Genomic DNA, 19,438 nt, shown 5'->3' with positions numbered 1-19,438 from the left:
GAAGGCCATTCCAGTCTTTAGCAGTGCGAAGAAAAAAGGATGCGGAAAAAGTGACGGTGCGGGCGCGTTGGCATGACACTTGCAGTGGATGGCCGGTGCGATGAGATATGCGAGCGGGCGGTGTGAAGTAGGGTGGTTGTCCGAGGGAACTGTAAAAAAAACTTACGAAACAGACTAAGAGAAGCAATGCGACGACGATGGGCAAGAGTTGATAAACCTGATTGTCGTTTAAGTGACGATACACTGATGTCGTATGAATAGGCAGAATGAATGAACCTCGTGGAGCGATTTTGGACAGATTCTAGTAAACTGATGAGATATGCTTGTTGCGGGCTCCAGATAGCAGATGCGTATTCTAGTTTTGGTCTAATGAGTGATTGGTAGGCGAGAAGTTTAACACTTTGAGGGGCGTGCCGTAGATGACGTTTCAAAAAACCCAATGACCGGTTAGCTGATGCGACGATGTTCGTTACATGAGAGCGCCAGGAGAGATCCTGGCACAAGGTGACACCTAGGTACTTGTATGAGTATACAGATTCTAGTGGAACGTTAGCAACGGAGTAAGGGAAAATATGGGGGTTACGCCGGCGGTGAAAAGATACAAGTTTACATTTATTAGGATTAAGCGACATTAGCCAGTCATCGCACCAGGCATGCACTCTGTCAATGTCGTTTTGGAGCTGTGATTGGTCAAAGGTGTTAGAAATCGTGTGGTAAATAACGCAGTCGTCTGCAAACAGATGAACATTGCAAACCAGGTTTGAGGGTAAGTCGTTTATATAGATTAAGAATAGGAGGGGAGCAAGTACAGAACCTTGGGGTACGCCTGATGTTACTGGAAGAGGGTTGGAACTCTGGCTGTTAACGAGAACAAACTGGGAGCGGTTAGAAAGGAATTCTTCGATCCACAATAAGACGTTAGGATGCAGTTTTAGCATGGTTAGTTTTAGCAGTAAACGCCTGTGGGGAACTTTATCAAATGCTTTAGCAAAGTCTAGAAAAATAGCGTCAGTTTGTAAATTTAGGTCGAGGTTAGAGTGAACGTCATGAAGAAAGATGGCCAGTTGAGTTTCACATGACAAACCCTTGCGAAACCCGTGTTGTGAGGGATGAAAGAAGTTGTTAGCGTCAAGAAAGTCCATGATTTGAGAATAGATGACGTGTTCCATGATTTTGCAAGGTATGCTGGTTAATGATATCGGACGGTAATTTAAAGGAGAATCTTTGTTACCGGACTTAAAGACGGGAATGACCTTTCCCACTTTCCAGTCATCCGGAATGGAACCTGTAGAAAGCGACTGTGAAAACAATAACAATAAGTACATTGCAGAAATATTCTTAGTGTTGCGCAGTATTTTGGAGTTAATTTCGTCGACGCCGGCCGATAATGAAGTTTTAAGGTGTTCAATGAGCGAGGAAATGCCGGCTTCACAAAACGCGATAGCAGTCATGCTGGACTATATATTGACGGCGAAAGTTGCAGTTGGTGGGTGAATTTCATTAGTGAACACAGATGAAAAGTCGTTATTAAAAATGTCAGCGCACTCAATGTCATCAGCTTCTTCTCCAGACTCTTTAGTTAGAGTGATGGTATGTGCCGGGTGTTCACTTATGACCTGCCAAAACTTTCTGGGATTGGAAGTCAACAATTTGGGGAGGTCGTTGTGAATTGCGCTGCGAATTGCTGATAGGTAGGTGCGTTCGGCTGTATAGTATTTTTCCCATGCGCACTCGTCGTATTGCTTTAATTTTGCCGCACGGAAAAGGCGCTTCTTTTTATTGTCGAGTCTTTTTATCGTTTTGGTATACCATGGCTTCTGGCGGTCCGAGTGGAAGCTTATTTTGGGGATGTATCTATCGGTTAGTTCGCTAACCTTTTTCTTAAAACGGGACCAATTATCATTTACTGAATGATCGTGAAAAGATGCTTGAAATGTTGTGAGATATTGGTTTAATTCAAGACTAAAGGCTTCATAGTTTCCTTTGTCGTAGAGGCGAATAGTTTTGTTTTGATTCTGGCATCGTGATGGGTGGAACTCAAATGTGGCGTGGATTACTTTATGGTCGCTGATTTCGCGTAGATAAGTGATAGATGAGAGGGCTTCCGGGTGGGTAGTCAGGATTAGATCTAGGATGTTTGCAACGCGGGTCGGTTCAGATACCACTTGAGTTAAGTTGAAGTTTAGGCAGACCTCGATAAAATCATTCGCTTCCCTGTTGCCGACTGCTGTCTGTGTCTGCCAGTTGATTTCTGGAAAATTGAAGTCTCCAAAAAGAATGATATGCGCTTTTGGGTATACCCTCGTTAATTGGCTGATCACGTCGTTAAGAATTCGAGAGAAATCGGAGTTGGTATTTGGCGCTCTATAAAAAACGCCCAGCAGTACGGTTTGGGGCGCAGCGCGACAAAGTAGCCATACTATCTCAAGGTCTGATGGAATATTAATAACTGTACACGAGAACTGATTGTTAACTGCGATGAAAACGCCTCCACCTCGAGCGGATGTGCGATCTTTGCGAAAAAGGTTAAAATTCGGTAAGTCAGCAAGAACTTCAGTATCGGTGATGCCATTAGTGAGCCATGTTTCGGTAAGTATCAGCAAGTTACTAGCAGATGAACACACAAGATTGGAGATGATTTCGCGTTTCGGAAGAAAACTACGTATGTTCGTGAAAATCGCCGAAAAGGAAAGATTAGGCTGGGGGGTGGCAGGTACATGAGCGGCTGGTGGCTGGCGGCGCAGCAACCGCTATGGTATCTCTTTTACAGATTGCGATGGTTCGTATGGGGATATATCGTCGGGAACCGATGAACAGGGTTTGGTATCGCAAAGAAAAACGGTTAGTCTCGCTTTTGGCAAATGTAACTAGGTGTTTGCGCACATTGCGAACGCGGCGTGAAAAATCTTCACCGACGGAGTAGTCAGTGTCCTTGAATTTGCGGCCATTAGCTAGAATTTCGTCCTTCGTTTTGAAAAGTGCGAATTTGGCAATTAACGGACGGCAGCGATCAGGTTCGTGGCGCCCAAGATGGTGAGTGCGGTCTATTGTTTTGGGGTCGAGGGTGATGTCCAAAAATTCGGAGCAATGGCGAATTAGTAGCTTTTCAGAGTCGGCCCACGTTTCAGATGGGTCAGGGCCCGGAATGTTGTAGAATATGAGGTTGTTTCTTCGTGATTGGTTTTCTGCTTCGTCTATGCGATCCTCGAGATCACAGAGCTGGCGAGTTGCCTGGGTGGTGTGAGTGCTTAGGCCTTCTATCTCTGTGCGTAGTGACTGTATGGTTTGGTAATGACCTTCAAGAGCGCTGATGCGCCTGCTTAGATCAGAAATAAGGTTGTCTGTTGTTAGTAATTGGGTTTTGAGGTCTGTAACTTCCGCAATTAATGTCGACTGACCGGCGGACAATTTTTTAAGTTCCGTAAGTACAGTTTCGAGTGAGGCAGGGCCGGGGTTAGTCGCTATGTCGCCGGACAACAAAAGCAAGAAAATAATGACATCAGAACACTCAGTGACAATGGCAAGGCAGCTGTATCAAAAAGTAATCACTAGATTTCTTAGCGTAAAGACAACATGGCTTACTAACCTGCATGGCGAGGCAGAACGGGTTAAGCGACTGCATCGTGGCACAGCCACCGAGCCCACAAAGCGAGTCGACGCCGGTGGCCGAAGCTGCTTAAAAGCTGGAGCGGAAGAGGATGTTGATGACGATGGTGTTTCCAACTGTCTGTCGAGGGTGCAGTGCACTGGTGAGGTCAGTGCACTGGTGAGGTCAGCGCACGATCGGGCGAAGCGGTGATGGCGCAAGGCTGGCACATATCGGTTCGGTTGAGAGCGGTCGTCCATTCCGACGAGATGTCCGGTGGACAGGCAGCCAGAGGGGCGGGGAAAAGCATGGTAATCCAGAGGGGAGCGATCACCTGCATGGCGAGGCAGAACGGGTTAAGCGACTGCATCTTGGCACAGCCACCGAGCCCACTTTTATGTATTTTTATGTTAACACATATGTTATGTTAACATGTATTTTTATGTTAACACAGAACAAAATAAACTTCTCTTTCCATGCCTCCGTTCTTGCTTATGCAGGTCAGTGTCGGTTATGCTTACAGAAGTGATGATCCTTTCTTGCTGGTCCTTCCGAGCCCACGGCGTGTTGTTTGTATCGCATACGAGTGTCTACGCGTTTGTGAACTTCTCTTGTGTGGAGATGTTGAAAGTAACCCGGGTCCTGATGTACAAGTAATACGAAGTGCGTACAGCAAGACGTGTCTGATCTGAAAATTCTGTACGAAAAGATAAATGCGGCTATCATTTCCCTGTCTGACCGAGTAATTCAAGTAGAAAAAACGGTCGCTGTCTTTCGTGACATTCATGAAACATTCACCCTTATAGAGCAGCACTTAAATTTTGTTCGTCAATCTCTTCATATGCAAAATCGAAAATTGGTTGGTTTGGAAGATCGTAGCAGGCGCGCAAACATAGTCGTTTATGGAGTTTCGGAAAAAGAGGAAGAAACGGTAAAAGATTTAAAGCAAACCGTTCTTAATGACGTATTTCAAAAACAGCTTGATGTCTCTGCTTCATCAGTAGACCGTTTCTAAAGACTTGGTAAATCAGCCAATAAAAAGAGGCCAATAATAGTTCACTTCCAAGATCTTGATGAAAAGAACGCCGTGTTTAAAAACATAGGGAAACTAAAAGGCTCTGGCATTTACATTCAGAACGACTACTCTCAGGAAACTTTACGAAAACGCAAGTTGCTCTGGGAGTCGGCTCGAAAAGAGAATGATGACGGCCATAAGGTGAGATTGGTACACGATAGACTCATTGTCGACAAAGAAACGTTTGTCTGGAACGACACATCGAATAGCCGTACTAAAATCGCCTCGGTCCCCACACGGAATTTCGACTGACCACCCGCATCCACTCCTTGGAACTATAGACACCAGCTATTCTTAACCTAAATGCTCAGAGCATATAGTCAATAAAGCAGAATCGCTCGAAGTCTTACTGATCACTCATAGTCCCCACATAGTTGTGATCACGGAAACTTGGCTTCACTCTGGCGTTAGTGACGACTACGTTTTTCCTCCCTCTTACCATGTCTTCAGGCGTGATAGGGGTTCCCGCGGCGGTGGCGTCGCTATCCTAATAAAACATGATATTAAAGGTGAGGTTTTGCAGCAAATAGATAACCATGAAAGTTTATTCCTAAAGGTTAATTACGTTGGTCACACTTTCATTCTGAGCGCGTTGTATAGGCCTCCAGGTTCTGGTCCTGACTATATGCACAAATTGCAGGATCATATGCATTCTTTTAGGAACAGTAAAATCATTATTTGTGGCGACTTTAATATTCCAAATATGAATTGGTCTACTGGATCTTTTGAAACTTCTGAAAATTGTGGGTTTCTACGTGGACACAGGCCACCACCCACCGCGGGTTCGAGCTTCGCGCGAGCCAAGGGCCCCGATCAGCCGTCACCACACACACACTGGGACACCGATGCGGTGCACTCAACCTCCGCTGGGAGGAGAGCGATTCGCCGCAAAGAAATAGGCCTCCAAGTTCACAAAGGAGACGTTTATTCACGTCGTCCTTCAGCAGGTACACAAACACTCAATAGTCACCCCGTCCCGGGGGCGCGCGAGGAGCAAGGCTCCGCTGCGCGCACGAAGCGACTAGAGCAATGCGCGCCGCTAACACGCCGCTGCAGGAGAATGTCCCCGCGGCAGTGCTGTGATCTCTCTCTCGTGTCGACCGTTGGGCCGGTTGTGAGAGAGAGTGGGCAATCAACACAAGGTACGCCTGTCGGAGGTCGCTGGACCCCGCGGGACAGGCTCGAGCCGCTGCAGGTCAGAGGACACGTGCGGGCGAGCTCGAGTAAGCACTGGTCCGAACAACAAAGGCCGGCACGGACAAACAGTAGCGTACGCACCTTACGCTGTCTCGGAGGGATCTCTCTCTCTCTCTGGGCCCCGCTCGGACGGTCGCGCGGTACGCGGCCGCCAAAAACGGGTCCCGAATTCCCGCCAAAAGGCGCCAATGGCAAAGGCCCTTGGGGAGCTGGGGCGGAGCTGTGGCTAAATGACAGTGATTAGTCACCCAGCCGCCTCTCCACCGCCTGAGGCGGGAGCAAGGGAAAGAGGAGAAACAACGCGGGAGGCCGGCACAGCCGCGCAAAGGAGACGGCGGAAAGCCAGGATTCGCACATCCCCCTCTCCTTAAATGCCCTCCTACCCATCGGCAAAGCACGCGGCCAAAATAAACAAATCAATACACAAAAAAAAGCTACACTTCAGTTCCAGCCAGAACAAACGTAAGGAAACAAAGGAAAAAAAAGGAAAACAACACTTGCGTACGCTTCAGTAACTCAAAACAGCTTGCAGAATATACACGGTACACAAGAAGATGTGAATAAAACTGTACAACTATGTTACAGGTGGAAGTTCGGTGGCGCGGCCCAGTGGGCCTGTCGGCGACTCACCGCTCGCAGACTTCAAGTTGAACGGGTTGGGAGGGCCGACGACTGATGGCGGTCTTCTTTCCGTTGATGTAGGGTGCGTTGATGACGACGGGGCCGCGGCAGAACACTGACCTCGCGCCCTTGGACACGACATCACGTTCGGGCACAAGACAGTTAGTGCACCCCCCTTCACGCCGGCTGAAACGGGCGAGGACGTTCGGCGGGGTCCTGATGTGTAACCTTGGCCACAGCGAGGGGTCTTTCTCATCCCGCGCTCACGCAGAAGCACAACGGCACAACTCACAGGCGTCGCCTTGGCTCATGGTTACGCGCGCACACAGCCACAAACACAAACACATGTGCACGTACACCGGCACGTGCGCGGACGCCGGTCGGCGACAACGATCCCCTCATCAGAAGCGTCCAGAGGCGCCGCGGCGAGGGTCAAAGGGTGCACTTTCCGCCCCCCATCGCCCCAAACGCCCCGCCAACTTCCCCTCCATACGGGCCGCGCAAAACTCGCACCGCGACACACGGCTCCTTAACGAGCCAACCACCCACAGTCGGGCCGGAAATGAGAAGAGGCGCGCTGTACAAACGACACCTAATCCAATCTATTCCTTCTAGAAGATAAGAGCAAGCACGAGCGGGCTGAAGTTTTCCTATGTACATATCGGTCCGTTAGAACAAAAACAGACGAGAGAAGCAGGAAACGAAAGAGGCTAAAAACTGATTAAAACAAAAACAAATAAATAAATAGATAAACACACAAGGCTGGAACTGAGCATGCTGCAAAAACAACAAAAAAAAACACACCGTGCTTCACCTGGGTAGGGCTGACGAGAAAGCTCGCCAGCTAGCTGAGGCTGCGTGCCTTCGGTTGCGGAAAAGTCCGCCGTCCGGCATCAATCACACCGGTGCTCCGTACGCTTGCGTTCCGCAGCACCAGTTGTGCCTTTGCGCTTGCCTTTGATACCAATGGGTACCGGCGCAAGCTCGTCAGACCGTGACGCGTAGGCCTTCAGGTCTATGAACCCCTGCTTGCTCCTGGGGAAAGGCCCCATCAAATCGCAGGTGGCCATCTGCCACGGACGCACACTGTCAATCGGTTTCATCATTCCAGGCGGCTTGCCGCCCCGTGACTTCACCGCTTGACAGACATGGCAAGAACGGCAATAGCGGAAAATGTCACGCTTCATGCCGGGCCACGTAACCGAATGACTCAGTTTTGCAAAAACTTTGGAGCCACTCAGATGACCGGCCAGTGGTTCGTCATGAGAGAATCGCAAAAGTGCGCCTCTTAGACTTTTGGGGATAACCACCTTGAACGGGTCGATGGACTCGTCATCGGTGGCTATGTACTTCAGCACGAGCCCGTCATGGTCCAGCAAATATGAATCCCCGGGGTTCGCCGCGACACACGCTGGCTTCTGCCCCCCTGCGCCCGCTACAATACAAGTAGCGTCACGGCGCTCCGTCTCCCTGAGACCGTCGCTCACCTCGCGACAAAAGGGGTCATTTTGCTGGGCTTTCAGTAGCTCTTACGGCTGAAAACGATTCCAGTCATCCCAGAGGGGAGCATGGTCTCGTCCCCACTCAGGTTTGTAGCCAAAATTTCCGTTCGCGTCGGCACCTCCGAGGCGCTCACGAAGAGCTTTGCCTCTCGTCCGCTTTGCGAAGCGCTGCTCGCCTGGTTAGCGGAATGGGTTAACCCGTTTGCGGGCTCTCCCTCCTTGCCGCCCAGCGGCTCGTCCGCTGTTTCGCCCCCTCCGCCTACAGGCGTCAAGGCACCGCTGGCGAGTGGGGCACGGGATAGCGCGTCAGCTACCACGTTTGTGCTCCCCTTTCGATACTGCACGGAAAAGTCGTAATGCTGTATCAGGAGAGCCCAGCGCGCCAGCCGACCCGCAGGCTCGCGGAGCCGCATCAGCCAACTGAGCGCACTGTGGTCTGTCTGCACCACGAATTGCGTTCCATCAAGGTAGACGTCAAATTTGCGCAGTGCAAACACGATGGCGAGGCACTCCTTCTCGGTCACGGAATAATTCCTCTCCGAGGGCAGCAAGGAGCGGCTGGCAAAGGCCGGCGGCTGCAGCACGCCATCGAATTCCTGTAGGAGAACTGCTCCTAAACCCAGATCGCTCGCGTCAGTCTGGACTACGAACTGTCTGGTCAGGTCGGGTAGCCTGAGCTGCGCTGTCTCGGCAATGGCGCTAGACAGGAGGCGAAAGGATCGCTCTTGCTCGGGCTCCCATCGCCGCGCGGCAGTCTTTCCCAAGAGCTAGGTCAAGGGTGCCTGCACGCGGGCACAGGACGATAAAAGTTGGCCATTCCCACACAACGGCGCAGGCCGTGTACGTCCTTGGGCGCGGGAAATTCGAGTATGGCTCGAAGTTTCTCCGCATCTGGCTCAATGGAGCCCCGCCTCAGCGACTGCACCCCTGCCTCAGTGGAGGCTTGGGCGGGCTGCACGAACGAGGGAGGCAAGGCTCCTAGTTCGATGAGCGGCGTGGTTTCCACAGGGAACCGGGCCAGCGCCTCGCCGTTCCCAGAGCAGAATTGACTGCTGGCGGGGCACGGCTGCTGCTGTTCGAAACTGCCGGTTGCGGCAGCGTGACACGAACTGCTTTCACACTGGGCGGAAAGCTTGCACAGCTGAGGCATGTGACCAGCGGATGCTCCGCAGGGTGCTCCGGGTACAGCTCCAATGGGAGCCGCGTGGTCGACATTTTGGGTTGTGTCGCCGTAAACCCCAATGGGGGCCGCGGCCAGCCACAGTGTCTAGCTATTCGTAGGAACAGCAGCCAGCGGATAAAACGACGCTACAACTCCGTAGGGAGCCGACATGTAGCTGCCGAGTGCCCCGCTGGGGGTGTTAGACATGGTGCGCAAGCGTGATCGTCAAGGCGACCTGCTCGGCTAATGTGCCATCAAAGGCGTAAGCGCCAATGACTTAGCACGTTGGGCGCCAGTTGTGGGTTTCTACGTGGACACAGGCCACCACCCACCGCGGGTTCGAGCTTCGCGCGAGCCAAGGGCCCCGATCAGCCGTCACCACACACACACTGGGACACCGTTGCAGCGCACTCAACCTCCGCTGGGAGGAGAGCGATTCGCCGCAAAGAAATAGGCCTCCAAGTTCACAAAGGAGACGTTTATTCACGTCGTCCTTCAGCAGGTACACAAACACTCAATAGTCACCCCGTCCCGGGGGCGCGCGAGGAGCAAGGCTCCGCTGCGCGCACGAAGCGACCAGAGTAATGCGCGCCGCTAGCACGCCGCTGCAGGAGAATGTCCCCGCGACAGTGCTGTGATCTCTCTCTCGTGTCGACCGTTGGGCCGGTTGCGAGAGAGAGTGGGCAATCAACGCAAGGTACGCCTGTCTGAGGTCGCTGGACCCCGCTGGACAGGCTCGAGCCGCTGCAGGTCAGAGGACACGTGCGGGCGAGCTCGAGTATATGCACTGGTCCGAACGGCAAAGGCCGGCAAGGACAAACAGTAACGTAGGCACCTTACGCTGTCTCGGAGGGATCTCTCTCTCTCTGGGCCCCGCTCGGACGGTCGCGCGGTACGCGGTCGCCCAAAACGGGTCCCGAATTCCCGCCAAAAGGCGCCAATGGCAAAGGCCCTTGGGGAGCCGGGGCGGAGCTGTGGCGGAGCTGTGGCTAAATGACAGTGATTAGTCACCCAGCCGCCTCTCCACCGCCTGAGGCGGGAGCAAGGGAAAGAGGAGAAACAACGCGGGAGGCCGGCACAGCCGCGCAAAGACGACGGCGGAAAGCCAGGATTCCCACAAAATGCAGACTTAATTTCAGACCTAATGATTGCTCATGACCTTGTACAAGCTGTAACTGAGCCAACAAGGGTGCGAGGGATGAGCAGTTCTGTTTTAGACTTAGTATTTGTCAGCCGCTCGTTTTCTGTGCACATGTCATCTGTATTGGAGGGAATATCAGATCACAGACTAGTACTTGTTTCTCTAATATTTTCTTCTCGTAATAAACCATGCAAAAATTTGCTTAAAGTCGTAAAAGACTTTTCACGTGCAAATGATGAATCAGTACTTGATTATTTAGACATTGCTTTCGACAGATTTGTGGGTGAAGATGTCTCGGTTCTGTGGGCTACCTTTAAGGAGCACTGTGAATTTTGTCAGATGAATTTTATTCCAGACAAAAAGAAACGTGTCAAGAAAAAGAATCCGTGGATTAATCACCACATTATTCATCTCAAACGTAAAGTCAAGCGCCTAAAGCGTTCGAAACGGCCAAACACAGATCTTTTAGCAGAACTTGCGGCTGAACTTTCTTCAAATATTAGATTGGCCAGGAAACGGTACTTCACAGAATGTCTCCCGCAATTCATAAAAAGTAATCCTGCTAAGTTTTGGAATCATATCAGAGAGTCTCATAAGCCGATCGAAAAAATAGTCATGAATGGATGCGTTGTTACGTGCCAAAAGGGCATTGCCGCAGCTTTTAATAATTATTTCCAGTCTGCTTTCTCAACTGATCAAGGTGAAAATATTGACGGTTTTGTTTGTGATTCCTTTCAACCTTTAGACATTGTATCTGATGAAGGTCTCATTGAAATGCTACTCCGATTAGATACGAAGTGTTCTCCCGGCCCAGACGGCATTGCTAATGCATTTTTGCGGCGCTATGCTGAATCATTGTCTCGTTTTTTGTGCAAAATATTTCGTGTCTCCTTATCTTCTTGCTCCTTGCCGCCTGACTGGCTCGCAGGGAAGGTTATTCCTGTCTATAAGAATGATGATCGACTATCTGTAAACAACTACCGCCCGATCTCTCTAACGTCATCCTATTGTAAACTGATCTAACATATCATTGCCAATCATATACTTGCAATATTAAACAGTAATAATGCCCTAAACCCAGGTCAGCACGGCTTTAGGAAGGGATTCTCTACCACCACACAACTGATAATAGCCATTCATAATTTTAGTGCAGCTTTAGACAAGTCAGGCCAAATTGATGTTTTATTTCTAAATTTCGCCAAAGCCTTTGACAAGGTGCCGCGTAACAAGCTTCTTTTAAAAATTAAACTCATTGGTGTACCACCTCCGCTCATTGCTTGGATTGCAGCTTATCTACAAAACAGAACGCAGTTTGTGGAGATTGGCAGTAGTTGTTCTTCCCCACTCCCTGTAACCTCTGGGGTCCCTCAGGGAAGTGTGCTCGGTCCCCTGCTTTTTTTAATATATGTAAATGATTTAGTTTCAAGTGTTAATTCAGCTGTCAAGATTGCTCTGTTTGCCGATGATTGCATGATATATACTCCCGTATCTTCCGTTTCTGACCAGGAACATTTAGATAATGCTCTTCTTAATGTCGTTTCCTGGAGTGAAAAATGGGGCATGGAAATCAATACTAAAAAGACTGTGCTCTTGCGGATAACAAGGAAGAAAAATTCGTTTTCCTTCAGCTATCGCATTAATGGCGTTTCAGTTAAAGAAGTGCCATGGTATAAGTACCTTGGCATTGTTCTAAACTCGCAACTAAAATGGAATGACCATATAGACCACATTAAATCCCCAGCTTTACGTAAACTTGGTTTTCTTCGCCATAAACTTAAGGACGCACCTAGCAAATGCAAACTATTAGCCTACAATACTCTTATAAAACCAAAACTCGAATATGCCGCCATCGTTTGGGACCCACATGCAAAAAAAGACATAAGAGAATTGGAAAAAAATACAGAGGCGCGCAGTACTTTTTATATTTAATAAGTACAACAGAACTGATTCCCCATCCTCGTAAATGGCAGCAAATAATATTAAACCTCTTCACGCCAGGCGCAAGATAGCCCGTCTGTCTTTCCTTCACCAACTAATCCACGGAAAACTAAGCATCTCTCCAGCCCCCTATGTGCAGTTTTCTGAAACGCGTAGAACTCGACGTCATCATAATCACACTTTAGCACCATACTTCACGCATACTAACGCTTTTAAATTTTCTTTTTTCCCGAAGACTATTGGCGAATGGAACGCCCTGCCTCTACAAGTGATATTGGCTGTTGATATTAACAACGCACTTTGCGAGATATTTGGATTGTATATGTGCTACACTGTTGTGTGAATGTATTTTTCTGCCCTCCCTGCCTGGACCCAAATGAGGGTCTGCAGTATTGTGAAAATAAATAAATAAAATAAAATAAAATCTTGAGATTCAGCAAAGGACTTGAATGCGCTCTCACACTGAAAGACAAGTCCAACACTTGTCTGCTTGCATAAATTAAATTTCTGCCACCTTGGACATATTGTTTTAGTTGACTAAGAACATTTTTCATCAAACAATTTATTTACAATATTAAGTAGTCACTTCACTTTATAAGCTCTCAGGAAGGTTGCCGCAAGTAAAACGCGACAACTGGGCACCGACGGACACTACGAAAATATGCGAGGTCGAGTGTTACGCTAGTAAGACTGTAGCAGGTACGAGCCTACAGTAAGGCAAGCACATTTTAACCGGATAACCTTCCTGAGAGCTTACAAAGTGAAATGACTACTTAACATTGTGAATAAATTGTCTGATTGCTGAAAAATGTTTTTAGTAATTTTTTCCCCTTCAATAGGCACTCCTGTCAGCCTACTCATGCAACGTGTCATTTTTCTTCTAGTTACATAAATATGATTAGAAATCCATAATAAGAAACAAAATTATAAGCTCTTGGGAAGGTTATCTGGTTAAAATGTGCTTGCCTTACTGTAGACTCGTACCTGCTACAGTCTTGCTAGCGTAACACTCGGGCTGGTGTTTCAGGAGCGTTAAGCCATCGAAGATAGATGTTGCCCTTTCGCGCTCGATCCAGTGCACAGAGGGACACAGCAGCCAGTCATGTTTTGTTAACAAGCACGCACATCACAAGGCGCTACACAAAACACGAGCTATCGCTCCACAACGCCACCAGGACAGTGAAACAGAACGCACGCACGCAGGTCCGTTCAGGTCGACGGCCGGCCGGAAAGAACCAATATGGCGCCGAGAGGCGGCGCAGGGTGATACAAAGGCTGTCACCACCCTGAAAAGCAGAGCTGCAGCATCGAGGCACCCTGCCCTAGCTGTGTATATAATGACGCAACTAATCTATTAAAGAGGTCTTCTTCGTTCGGCTACTGGCGTCGTGCTTGCTTGGCTGGCTGCTGCTCTGCGTGTGCCAGCCGGCGATACAACAGATGGCGACGAGGTAAACAGAAGTGGACGCGAATAAGCTACAAGATGAACCTGCTTCAGCCACCGGAATTCCTGCCAGCGCCGGGAAGGCCAGCCATTCCGTGGAAGCAGTGGCGAAGGATGTTTGAAAATTATTTGCTGGCCTCGGGGAACAACGCCCACCCTGCTGATCGTAGGAAAGCGCTCTTGGTGCACTGCTTGGGCGTGGAAGGTCAGCGCATTTTCTACGCATTGCCAGAACAGTCGTCAGCTTCAGCAGGAAAACAGCAAGACACAGATGCGGCCGATAAGACAACGACCAAACAGGATGAATTTCACATCGCCATGGCAAAGCTCGAAGAATATTTTGTTGCCACGAATAATGCCATCGTTGAGCGACAAAGGTTCCGCCAGCGTGCTCAGCTGCCAGGTGAATCCGTGGATGCATTCGTCACAGCTCTTCGAGAGCTTTCTGTTACATCCCACGAAACACAAAAAGCGCTAATAGACGTCTAAAAAAAGGCTCGGAAAAAAAAGCTTGGCATCTAGAAGAAGTTTCATCTAAGCAGTGTTTTAGACTTAGACGTTTACTAGCCCTCTATTAGCTCTGCTAACGCTACGCTTGTATACGGCTAGAAAACTTCTGAGCTAGAACGTTTTAAGAATTTTTTTAGACGTTTCTTTTTTTTTCCGAAATGGGTGCCTGTAGTATCTTACGCATTTCAATACTGATTTTTAGCGCTGCCTTTAAACCCCCTAAAGCTTTAAAAATGTGATAGTTCATTTTTCTGGTATACACTCAAAAATGAACTCAAAGCTGATTTGCAATGACCCGAACAATAAGCCCACATTACAAGGGATGCATGGCGGTAGTAATAAGCCATAAATGCATGTGCTAGCACACTTTTCAGTCACTGCGTTACTCTTTATTGAATCCAGTGCATACACACACACACACACACACACACACACACACACACACACACACAAAAGAAAGGGACCAGGAAATTAATGTTAGAAGCCATGGAGGAGGTAGCTTCACTGGTTTGGCAGACATTACAACGGTAAGCACTGGATGACGGGAAAGTGTCGAGCAGCAACCAACTGTTAAATCAAAAATTCATTTGGCCCCAGGCCTTGTTCACAACGGATGCGTTGATGATCAAGTTGCTGTGATGTGGACGGCAATGAAGAGCTCGCTAGGTGTTCCAAACATCGCTTTTCTTGCAAGGAGGATGCCAACTAGACGGTAACAAGGGGAAGTCAAATCCAGGTCTGTTCAGCAGCCTGCAGAAGTGAAAAATATTAGAGTAACCAAAAGCACAGTCAGTAAGGTGCATGTAGAATGGCCAATGAGGAGTCGGAAGCAAATAAGACCAGGAAATGGCAAGGAGTGACAGCGCCGGCAATAAAATAAGCAAACCAAGAACATATATGCATATGATGTCATTGCAAGCGGCATTTCAGCACAGTGCTACGGCTCACCATAAACTCAAGAAGTCAATCACTGTGGAGGCCTTTATCAGAAGCAAAATTCAAACAGCGTGCATGGACACTGAAAGCCAAGCAGTCAATAGCAGCAAGTGCACTGCCTTACTGTGATGCACACTGTACTCACAGAACCTCCTAAGCTGCATCTTGCAAACAGGCTTTCTCTTACCTACAAGATGTGGCTGAATCAAAAGTGGTTGATGGTTGACATCATGCACCGTCGCACGAAAACAGCAGAGATGCTGCTGTCCTGGTAATACCTGCATCACTTCAGTATACACCAGAGATGGGTTAAATCTTGGACCTTTCCTTGACAGCCACACAGGGGCACATCTGAAAGATAAGACAAATAAAAGTGTGTATGTATAAGGTTCGTAACACTGCATTGCCAAACAAGCCCTTTCTAATCTGTACGATGAAGCTCAAACAGCGGGCAAGAGATTACTTACACCACTGCACAAGAAGCATTTGTCCAGATTCCCACCTCAGAACTGAAACAATCTCTAGGCCAAGTTTTCTGAACAACCAAGAACAAGGTGCTGCGATTAATTTGCGTGAAACTAGACCAGGTCCTTGCTCCTCCGGCCAACAGTTAGGGTTCTAAAGGACAAACAAATAATGGGGCTTGTGGAATGAACATTAGCAAACAGCCTAGACCTATACAAGAAATCATGAAGTGAAAGAAAAGGTGTCAGCTGCAAACCGTGCTTACCAAAACTTGAGAATTTGAGCAGGCAAGGAGGTCCTCTGAAAACCACTGTTGAACAGCCTGTACCCAAAACGAAATGCACACAGTGAAGCAGGGACAACGCCAGCTGTGCACGGTGCAATGGTTTTCCAAAAAATAAAAGCTGCCATGCCTGCAAAGAGCCGTAGTACTACACTGCACTGTCAAACAGCCTGCACACATACAGAGCAGCACCACTGAGGAAACTACCTTTGTGCCGGGGCTCTCAATCGTAATGAAATAAAAGCTTGACGCAGTTAAGATAACCAAAAACTGAAGGCACAGCGCACGAAGGACAGGACAGGTCCTTCGTGCGCTGTGCCTTCAGTTTTAACAATGTACCGACTAGCCCAAACAAATACCTTAGTGAAGATAACCAAAGCCTTTTTAACGCGAGTTTCACTGAAGGCAATCACAGCAAGAATTAGAGCACACAGGTGGCCAGATGAGAGTCCTTGGAAAGAATAAAACCCTGCCAGAATGCAATAGAGCACAGACTTTAATCAATGTCCAGGAAAAAATTCGCGCCTTATCAACGTACGCTTAAACAAAGCTGGTTGGTTTGAAGCTTTGTCACGTTCACCTTGTCACCGCCTTGGTAAAGAAAGCAACTCGCATGCGAGAGCAGCCTAGCTGTATCCACTTAACAAAAGCTCAAATAGCACTCTGGTATGTAAAGCACTGGCTGATACTGTTTTGTGATTTGTAAACCTAAGGAGTGACACACTAGCCGACCGTTCAATCAGGCGCGTTAGAGGCTTAGCTAAAGCAAGACCGACACTTTCACCACAGAAGAGAAATGGAAGGTTACTTACTTTTGCGGAAAACGAGGCTCACATCTCAGTGCAACACTGGTAGTAAACGATACCGCAGAAAAAGGGGAAACTGCGAACTGCAGGGGCGTGAAGTGCCAACCAGCGCGGAAAAAAGTGCGCAGCGAAACGTACAACGTGCGCAGCATCCACTTCGCGCGCGTAGCTATTTGTAGCTATCGCTAGTGGTTGCCAGATCAAACATCAGAGTCGCTTTGTCCCATGCAGGGTGGGGGTGGTGTACAGGACCCCTTGTACTTGCGGAGCTGTTTACATAGGCCAGACGGGGCGATGCATAAATGTTCGTTTGATTGAACATTACAATTCCCGGTCCAATGATTCTTCATGCAATCTTGCCCGTCATTGGAAGGAAGGCACTCCTCTTTTCTCTAACACCGTCATCCTCGCCATGCATAAAGATCGATTAACACGTGAAATTATAGAGGCATTTCATATTCACGATAACAGTGGCGGGTGCATCAGCAATCCTTCCATCGCTCTTAATGATAAAGAGCTCTCGTATTTATCCGGAAGAGACATCTAACTGTCTCACGCGCATGCGCCACGGAGATGGTGTGTGCGTCTTGCCACCGTCATGTTTGATCAGGTTTTTTGGTTGTGTTCTTTCACCTTTGATGTTTTCCTCATTAGGAAAGCATTTAAAGGACGTTTTCTTCCATTAAAAATCAGTTGCGAGTCAGCGCTTGTGTTGTGTCTTTCGTCGTCCGTTCGTTTTTCCCGCGCTGTTTTCACCATGAATCATTACCAACTAGCCCAAATCGCAGCCTTAATTTTCTATCCTCACCTGCCACCGTTCATCCTGTGATCACCTGTGTCAACTTCATCGCCACAACTACAAGTCAAGGGTACTGGCGTTTCGCTTGAAACGTCGACTCATCCCTTGGGAGGTGCAAGCCTTATCGGGAGCCGTGCCACCGTCATGGGGACACGCACGAAGAATTTGCAAGATTCTGAAAAGTGAGTACTGGAGACAAGTTCGGCTATACCATGATTGGCTTGGAGTCCTCGTTTCGGAGCAGCCTACTGGAACTCCCAGAAAACTAGCGGAATTTAAGAAACTAGCAGCGCAGACGACTGAGTTCTTGTGGCAACGAGCGCGTCTTGGCCTGCCACAAACAAGGAAGTCATTGAAAGGAACAGGTGAAGACGTCACCGTTCTGGGAGACGCTGTCATTTCCCCTGAAATAAGGAATATTTTAGAGAAAGGACCGAAGTTTGCGTACCAGCCCCCTGTGCAAAGGCAAGCATTAATCGCGTGTGTTCGTCAAACGGCGGCGAGAGCAAAGGAAAAGGACAGAGAGCTTCTGAAGATGGGATAGCCTGCCTCAAGAGTAATGAAAGGCACCTCACCAACAAAAAACTCCGTTTCAAAACGTGACTACTTATCTGCATCAACAGAATCTGGTTGCGTTGCAGTGCGACAAAGAAGGTGGTTTTGCCATCTTACCAGCAAGCATGTTTAATGAAAAAGCCCTCTCCGCCATCCAAAAGAACTTTAACCAAGTCAAGTTTGACCCGAAGCGGTGCCGTCGTTCTGCACTTCATCTTCTGGAAGAAATAGGTCTAGACACTCTTCGTAACGCAGTGTAAAAGACTAAAAATGGATGTTTAGATGTATTTTACACTGCGAAAACACACAAGCCTCAATGTCCGTTTAGGGTCATTGTGTCCGAGAACGGCGCCTGGCAAAAGCTTGTTAGCTCCTACCTTGAACGGCACCTTAACACCTTGAAGACTGAGGATCCGTTGCTCATCCGAAGCTCTAAAGAATTGGTCGTCAACCTCGAGCAGGGTCCTTTTTGCGACGTGGATGGTTTTTCAGTGGACATAGAAGACCTTTATTATTCAGTGCCTCATGGAGAGTTGCTTTCGGTGCTCCGAGAAACAATATGTGAAAGCGGGGAAATAACCTTCCAGAACGGTGCGGGAACCAGCAGCGGTTCTTTCCTGTCTTTGCTGGAACTCTACCTTGCGTCCACAGATGTCTTTTCAGAAGGACATTTCTATATCCAAAAAAGAGGCATTTGTATCTGTTCTTCTGTTGCGCCTGTGTTATGTGACCTATTTTTACCCGCGATTGACAAACGCATTCAAGCCAATCTTTCTGACCTTCCTGTTTTAAAAGTGTTTAGATACGTTGATGATTTCCTTATTATATTTAGCAAAGGTCATGGAAGAAAATGCGACGTTGTCAAGGAAGTGTTGAGCATTTTTTCGGAGCACGGTGCCGGGTTAAATTTCACTTGGGAATCACCTACAGATGGCCGTATTCAGTTCTTAGATATTGAATTAGATTTCACCAACCTTAATATCTGTTGGATGTACCATCCAAGAACCAAAAAACGTCTGTTACGCTTTGACAGCGCGCACTCTAAAGTTGTTAAGCGGGGTATCGTGTCTTCCTGTCTCCACGGAGCAGCTACAAAATCCTGCACGCACCGCATGGCCGCCAGCATCCATGAGCAATCCAGGCGCCTGGAAGAGGCTGGATTCCCCGTAGACCTTATACTGGCAGTGTGCGAAAGCCTTTTGCAAAAGCTGAAAGCCTCCAAGGTTTCCTGTAGTGAGCAGGGGAGTGAAGAGATCAAAAGCAAGACTCCTGTCCAGGTAATACCATATTATCATAGGTTTTCACATAATTTCAAGAAACTGGTAGCGCGATATAATGTACAAGTAGTTTCCTCTGCCCCTTGTAAGCTTTCCAAGGTCTGCACCAAGAAAATGGTAAAACGAGATGACTGCACGACG

The 19,438-nt window shown here is 48.4% G+C and overlaps 1 long non-coding RNA gene and 1 pseudogene across 1 annotated transcript; both read right to left on the bottom strand.

Moving 5' to 3' along the window:
- Positions 1-2,453: 2,453 nt before the first annotated feature.
- On the bottom strand, positions 2,454-3,971 carry LOC149326682 (uncharacterized; annotated as a pseudogene).
- A 10,753-nt stretch (positions 3,972-14,724) lies between these two features.
- On the bottom strand, positions 14,725-16,302 carry LOC149326681 (uncharacterized). Its single transcript, XR_016286219.1, has 3 exons — positions 15,843-16,302; positions 15,300-15,463; positions 14,725-14,926 (listed from the first exon to the last, which is right to left on the bottom strand). It is a non-coding gene; the product is annotated as an uncharacterized LOC149326681 (long non-coding RNA).
- Positions 16,303-19,438: the final 3,136 nt, after the last annotated feature.

This window comes from Amblyomma mixtum, chromosome 10, assembly GCF_055824585.1.
Source record: "Amblyomma mixtum isolate Tamu chromosome 10, ASM5582458v1, whole genome shotgun sequence".
Taxonomy (NCBI): domain Eukaryota; kingdom Metazoa; phylum Arthropoda; class Arachnida; order Ixodida; family Ixodidae; genus Amblyomma; species Amblyomma mixtum.
The sequence above is the reverse complement of the archived record's forward strand: the minus strand, read 5'-3'. Positions and strand labels throughout refer to the sequence as shown.